An 8,487-nucleotide genomic window follows, 5' to 3' on the forward strand; every position below is an offset into this window, starting at 1 on the left:
CCTTTAACTTTTGCTGAGGCAGCCACAGAGGCTAGTTTCAAGGTGGTGTCCAAAGTTCATAGTGAAATTTTATTGGGACTATTTTCCAAGCAGGAACATGAACCCTCTACTTGGGGCATCTCTCCCCGGACTTCATGTGACATTCAGCCTTGCCCTGGCTCATGTAATCCTGGCTAAACAGAAGCTCTTTACCCGAGCTCGCCACAGACCTAAATCCTAATCTACAGAGTTCATCTGCCTTTTTTCAACCAGTATCCAGACTTGATCACCTGCCCTTTGTCTAACACAGATCCACGTAACTGTCATTTGATGAGGGTGTATTATGTGCCAAGCGCTGAGGAAATTGTTTGGCAGACATTTTACCACTTAATTCTCCTCCTAACACAAACGTGTTAACCAGGGTGCTGTAGATTACTGAAGCAAGCACTAGGAGAGTGAGGGTCCAGTTTAGGCCTGTCTGACTCCAAAGCTCACGCCCTGTGTATACTCTACTTTGTGATCTCTAATCCAGTCTAAACACCTACAATCCTCGCTGGCTGACTTCTATCTGGAATGAATCCCCATCGCTCCCACTTTATTCTGAATGTCTCTCTATTCCCTTCTCCAATGGAACCACTCCTTTTAGCCAAAAGTGACAACACTAGCCTAAAAATGCCCTGGTCTCTGAAATCTGGTAATAATTTTTGCGTTAATCTATTAGTCACCTATTTTATTTACATGCGTCCTGATATGGAAGAAGTCAGGTGATGTTCTGCTCCCCCTCTGATTCAATTTAGTATAATTTGGAGAAAGAATATGCATTTCCCATCGAATTCTAAATTGGACCATACAGCAAATTGCTTTCCTGGGTTCTTTAACTCCAAAATGCAGTTCGTGGCTCCTGCAGCCTATAACCAAGAGCCTCAGGTTCTTGTTTCCCTGGTGTGGGCACTGCCCCTTAAGATGTTACCTTGTGTCAAACTTTTCCCCAAACTTTGCAAGTAAAGGGGGGAAATGAGAACCACGTGTGAAAACACTAAGGATCCTTGGCCTCTCCAGTAGAAGGATTTCTTATGACCCATTTTTCATGTTAACTTCTTGAATCCCTTCTGTCTCCTGGTACTCCTTGTATTTTTCTTCTCACTGAACTTTTTTGTGAGTCCCTACTCTCTCTCCATCCCTGGCTGCCTCTGGAAACCATGTCCGTCTTCTACTTTATTAAGCATTGCATGTCCCATGTCTCTTTGTATTGACTTGTCCTATGCCCTCTCTGCCCAGAGCCCAGGTTTCTCAGGCAAACCACTGCCAAGGACCGTTCATGGGTTTTCCTGTATAAAATCAAGCATCCATATAAGAGAGAAATTACACTGTGCCTCTAAAAGACGCTTCTTCACACATAATGGTCAATCAATTATTTGCTGAATGAAGAAACACCTTTTCTTGTACTTGCCATTAACTTTGGCATGTAATTAAAAATAATCTGGATTGTATGTAAGGATATCAAATCCCTCCAACTAGCCTATACCGTCCCTAAATAAGCCACTTTATACTCACTTTGAAACTTCCATAACATAGCAGATGCAGGGCCAAGCTAAGTAAGTTATTTAGATATTTACTGAATTAATTGTACTCATCATACAGTTCCAATCACCTACGACAATGAGGGAGTCCAGAGAATTAGCACAGAAAGAGTAAATATGCACAAGGCACACTCATGCTGTACCTTTCTGTATGGGAGGCTCACCCACTCCCCATGTCTACCACCTGGGGAAGTTCTGGCTCTATTAAAGATTAATCTTAAACTTCAGTCCACCAGCAAATCTTTCTCTAGACTTAACTCCGTGCCAATGACTGTACCACCTTCATTTCTCTGAATCCAGTGCCCACACAGCATCTGGCACAGAATTGTCACTCAGGAGGTATTTGTTCAACTAATTTAAGTAACAATTCTGTACTTAAGTTCACTGTAGTGAATAAAAGCACAACAGTCTTATCCAAAGAAAAAACAATAATGATCAATTGTTTATTTCTTAGGAGAAAATGATAGCAAAGCACACATTACACCTGGTCAAAGCAGACATTAAATATTTTTTTAAAAAATATTTTGGTTTGTTCTATCATTATGATATGTCTCAGGTTTTTTCTAATTAATCATTGGCATACTATTACATATTCAGCAAATGTGGGACACTCATCCTGAATAGTAGTAAGGAAATATGGCTTATCGATAAAATAAATGTTTTCCTGTCTGGATGACATATTGCTATGTAATAGAGTAGCCAGGGACAAAACTCTTGGCATATAAGGAAAATTATGAGGAGGGTTATAATATATAAAAATGACAAAATAGGCAGTTACAGGACCAAGACTGGATGTGCGCTCAATGTGAGGTAAAAAGTTAACACCCAACAAAAAGACAAATATCTTAGGAATGTCTTCATTTTTAGCATTTGTGACTTTCATTTAAACACATGAAGAATTACCTTTGGAAAATGCATTTGATAGAGGAGCATTTTTGTCACTAATTGCTAAAAAAGCCTGGACCTTTCAATATCAAACTTTATTGTGCAGTGCTCAGGAATATATCATTTTATTGGGAGAGGATTCATACGACTCATAGAAAGTGTATGTTTGAAATGGTCTTCCAGCAGCCTGAGTTCTCCTACAGCTGTAAGGCTCCTTGTGTACATCTTGTTGGCTGTGGAATAACAATTTCTAAATGGTCAACTATCGGAACTATTCTAACAGGGGTGCACAGGACCCCAAGAATATCCACTTTAGTCCTGGGCACAGCGCTTTGAATGCAGCTCTACGTGAAGACATGTAATTTTTTTAAGGAAATTTTTCTCTTAATGGACAGTCATAGTCTAAATATCCAGTTGGAATATTTTCTAGACATTTTTTCTCCTCGTTCTTTAGAATATTTTCACTAGCTCTTAGCAACAGTGAATGCAAAGGGGATGAACCTAAAACGTCAGCTGTGTTCACCATTAGGAGATTTCATCAAACTTGCAGACATTTTTAAAATGTGGAAATTTGATATGTGAAGTTTACTAACGATCATAAATATAGGTAATTGAAAATTGGTAATTTTGTATAATGGATATTACATAGCCTTATTAATTTTGGGAATCAGTTTGAAATAGTGAAAACTATGGAGTACAGGGTCTTGGAATGGAAAGTAATCTCAATGTAAAGAGGACACTGAGATTAGAAACCTTAGGAGATTTAGAGATAGAACCTAAATTTCCATTTTTTAGTACAGAGTTATTTAAACTACTAAGAACACATTCAATTCATTTTGGGAAAAGCATAGGAATATTTAGAAAGATATTTAATTTTGTTCAGAAGTGATCTCTTCACAAAAAGTCAGTCCAGTACTTGCAATTACATTTATGCCCATTAATTCCCCTCACAATCGTGTTTATAAAAATACTCTGATGGGTGAACATCACCAGAGACAGGCAGAGTTGTCACAAATTCCATGTCACTGGCATCAAACTAATGAGATTTTGACAGAGCCATGAAAACATGATTCCTCATGCCATTCGACAATCATACAATATGTGCAAGTTACCTTTATTCTTTGGCAAAACTAAGCAGTCAACAAAAAGTGTCCCATGCAATGTACTGAATGAACCCGTCCCCCAAGCTAACAGTAATTCTAACAGTTCTTTTAATTTTATTGAACAAGTTTAATGAATTTCTCATTGTTTCAGTGAGCAAGATTGGATGGTATTTCAGTAGTATAGCTTCAGATTTTAATAATGCAGTGCAAAGGTTATGATACCAAAATATTAGCATATGAAACCCAGAAACTATAGAAAATAGCAGAATGTGCAGTGACTGATTTTACTTTGAAAAACAGGGAGTGAAAAATATTTTCCCTGCACTTTTAGAACCTAACTCTTTTACAAAATTCATAAGCTTTACAAACCTACTATTATTTTAAAATATTTCCATCTTCCAGTAGGCATTACCCATATTTTATGAATGGTAAAAGGAATGCAAAGTTAAACCATTTACATAAGGACCTCAAATTCTACTTTGAACAAGGTAAAGAGGAAGATACAGCTATCTGTCTACACATACACGCATATCACATGCATGCATATATAAGCAAATAAATAAAAATTATGTTAGAAATTTCCAAAATATAAAAAGTGAATTAAAGGATATGTTTGCCAAAGATTGATGAAGCATATACATCTAGAGAATATACTAATTTTTCGTTGGATTTGAATTTCTGTAAAAAGAATTATACCATTTATTTTCCTTAGGGCACACGGATAAGTAAATTATATAACTTGAAAGTGAAAACACTCCTTCAAAACAGGAAAGCATTTTGTTTTACACTTTAGCAGAATGTGTTGGATTTGGAGGCCTGGGGAGAAAAAGCACAAACTAGACTACAATGAATAACATGTCAAAGTGTATACGCAACATGAAAATGAGCAGATATATAAAAACAAAAAATACCGTTTATAAATGAAGTTATATTCTCTTGGGCATTTTGAAACCTATAGGGACCATGTTCATAACAGAAAAGTTAACCTACCTGGAAGGTAAAATCAGAAAAGAATTTAGGAGAAAATGTAAAGTTGAAATGGAGGCAAATACTATCAAGTGTGTTTCCTGTTGTTGTAAAGATACATGTTGACAGTGAAGAGCCAGGATGAATGTAACCATGAAAGAAAACCAAAATAGAAAACGGTTCCCTGCGTGTCTGCCGTGAATCTAGAGACTGGCAAAGGATAAGGATAAACTGCCCTTAATTTAAATAAGATATCCATATCTTCCACGAGGGAATTAAGTTCCTTAGGTGTGTAGTGCATTAAAAAAAAATACTCAGGGACTTACCTGGCAGTCCAGTGGTTAGGACTCCGTGTTTTTACTGCCGAGGGCCCAGGTTCGATCCCTGGTCGGGGAACTAGGATCCCAAAACCTGCACGGGGTGGCAAAAATAAATAAATTAAGTAAATAAATTTTAAGAATATTCAAATTTTAATGAGGTTCTAACATTATTCAGAGACAGAGTGAAAGTGAGTGAGCAAGCTGAACAGAGAGAGAGGGAGGAAGGAAGGAGGGAGGAAGGGAGGAAGGAAGGAAGGAAGGAAGGAAAGAAGGAAGGAAGGAAATGGCTTCATAAAGTTTACAATTAATTTTTAAAATTCAAGAATCAGGCTTTTGAGAAAAAGATATTGTTAGAAATCAGAGGTTTGGGAACATATTATTTGAGGAAAAATATTTAGGGAATTTTAAAAACCTGATAGCAAAAGCTGAAAAAATGAAAGCATCCTAATTTTCACCTTTGAGCTTAGACTGGCCCTCTGGATAGAGGAGAAATGGTCTTAATACTGAACTTAGAGTTTTTTCCCTTTCTTAATAAAGGATGAAACTTTTGTCATACTTAGGTCTGCTTGTGGCCTTCATCGGCTAAGCTTTTCTTAGAATACACATTCTCTAGCCTACCTTTGTGACTTCCAGGCAGTGTCAATGCGTCAAGGATGACGCTACATCATTCATAAGGATGAAGCTACATCATTCATAAAACATACAAATGGAGAATGGCCCAAAGTGCATGTTATTCATTGCAGTAGTGTGTGACAAGAAGTAGCAGTCAAGTTCATGTTAGGAAATATTTATAAACAGAGTAAATTCTCTTCACCAAGAATTCATATGTATTAGTGAGCAATTACAAGAAATTTTTGAGCATCCCTAGAAAACAATATGTGTGTATAAGAAGTAATAAGGATTTTGAAAGAAATGAATATTTATAACTGTTATCTGTTGTTCTTCAAGAGATTGTTAGCATAAATTCAGAATGACACACATGATCTGTTTGCCTTTTATAAAATTGCAGTCTCTTTTTAGATATATAATATTAACTAAATGTAATAAAAATCCCTTTCAATCTTAGAATCAGCTCCTTGCTGACCTACAGAGGGAACAAGGAATTCAGCCTCAGAGTCACTAAGCCCTTGGACCTTGCTCGGCCAGGGCTGATGGATGGAGATTCTTTGTGTGGTTCACAGCAGGGCTCAACTGGCTAAGACTAACCAGCCCTATCCCAGAGTTTGATGCAGGCAGCAAAGTGCTTCATACAGAGACAGGCTTCCTAATGTACCCCCGTAAAGAATTATCTCAAAAGAGTGTGAAATGGCGGGAAGAGTAGAGATAATCATCGCTGATTTCATTTTCATCTTGTACCAGATGAGAAAAGGTCCCTGTGGATTTAGCCTTCGAATGGACATGGCCCCAGAGGGAACCTTCCAGTCTTGCAGACCTGGCCTAATTGCAAAACCTCTGTGTCAGCCAGTGTCCCGCAGAAACAGCTGGCTTAGAGAGTGTAACCCAACAGGTACTTACAAAAGCCATTTTGCAAAGGTGTGGGCAAAGCTGAGGGAACTGGAATGGTGAAGCATCTGGGACCAACAATAGCCAATAGACATGACCATGCTTGGGCTTGGAGGCTCAAGGGGAGGATGCAATTTACTTGGAACCCAGAGAAAACTGACCCAAGAAAGAGCCATGAGATTCAATTGCAGTCACTGCCAGTCCCTGCTGAGCTAGATAGGGGCAGGAATAATTTCCCAGACCACCCTCTATACTCCTGCTGCTGCCTCCCACTGGTCAAACACAAAGTATTATGTCACTCTCCCCTAGGGCTTTCTCATTATTCTTGTAATAAAATCTAAAAATACAAATCTCTTTCAAGGCTCTACATGAACAAGTGTCTACTTTTCCAACCTCACTTAATACAACCCATCCCTCTTGTTCACTGTATTGTAACTGCATTTAACTTTCTTGCAGTTTCTGGAACAGGCCAAACTACTGTTTGGGGGTCTTTGTTAGATGTGTTGTTTTGTGTGCCTGAAGCACAGCTCCCCCAGAATTTAGTTTAGTTGGCTTCTTTTCTTCCAAACATCCTCTTGGTGAAGCCAGATCCCAACTCCAACCTAAATGGACGTGCCCTACTTGGGTCCAACCACTCCCGCTGAGTTAGTGTCTTCTTGCACTGGAATTATCTCATTTGTCTGTTATTTATTGTCTTCACTAGAATATTAGCTCCTTAAGAGCAGGAGCTTTGCCTGTATTGTCTACCAATATTTCCCCAGAGTCTAGAACATGATAGGAGCTCAATAAACATTTGTTGAGTGAATGAATGTGTATAAAACTGAATAAAGGTATATTCCAACTAATTTGCCTAATGAGAAATGCCTACAAGCACTCAAAATCTGAGGCTTTAAAAAAAATTCTATCAGATATAACCTTTAAATTGTTACCTCATTTTACTTACTAGGTTTGAAATAAAAGGCTAGACTCCGAGAGGATTAAAAATATGTAAATTTAGTTCTTGTACTTAAAATATTTAAACTCAATAGAGGAATGAGTAATTTATATATAACACCAGACCGATTATACGTGCAATAATAGGTATTGTGTAAGAAAGTGTTAAATAGTTTTTAAAAATGCAAATATGTCATTTGAATAGAAATTTGGAGGAAGTTTATTTGAGGTAGACATTGAAAATAGTAAAGATTTTAACAAGTGGGAATGGAGGGCGGGAGGCATAAAAACACAAGTGTGAGCTGAGATGAAATATGAAAAGTCATGGGCCATATTTGGGAAGAATGAGTAATACAGTTTTACTGGACAATAATAGAGATTAATATATTTGTGGGCTGGTTATCATGAACCACAAATTATATAATTTAATCTCAAAATAATTCTGTAACAGGAATTATTATTATAACCATTTTATAGATGAGGAATCTGAAGAACAGAGATTAATTTACCCACCCAAAGCCATATAATTATGAAGCTGTAGAACGAGGGATTTGAACTAATGCAGTTTGAATGCAGAACATTATTTAAAAATAAACCAGAAAAGTAGACGGAGGCATAGGAAAGAAAATTCTTGAAAGCAAAACTGCAGATTTGGCGCTTGATCTAGAAAGTGATAGAGAATCGAGCATGTTTTTGAGTAACATTTATATGGAAACAATATAAAATAACATCATATTATATGTTATATATACTTATAATTTATATATGTACTAGGTATGCATATATGCTATATATACATATAATTTATACACATATGTATGAAATACACATACACGAAGAGATAAAGGAAATGCAGCTAAAAGTTAACATTATTTATCTATTAGTATAAATTAGTATATAAATTGGGAAATTTTTAATCTTCTTTTACTACCTGGATTCACTGGAATTTTTACAATTTCAACATACGTAATTTTAATGATCAGAAAAATAAAATTTATAGTTTACCATTAATGTCTAGAACTGCATCTATGAAGGTCTAAGGTAGGTTAGTCTTCAAGGTAGTGCGAACAATGTGATGGACTCCAGAGCAATCATGGAATTCAAGTAAGAAAAAGCGAATGGGATATCCTTCAAAGAGAGAGTCAAAGTGTCAAGGCAAATGGCCTCCTTTACTAAGTGAACAGACACACGGCTCTGATATCCTAAGAAAACAAGTTG

Source organism: Eubalaena glacialis, chromosome 14, assembly GCF_028564815.1.
Source record: "Eubalaena glacialis isolate mEubGla1 chromosome 14, mEubGla1.1.hap2.+ XY, whole genome shotgun sequence".
In the NCBI taxonomy this organism is placed as follows: domain Eukaryota; kingdom Metazoa; phylum Chordata; class Mammalia; order Artiodactyla; family Balaenidae; genus Eubalaena; species Eubalaena glacialis.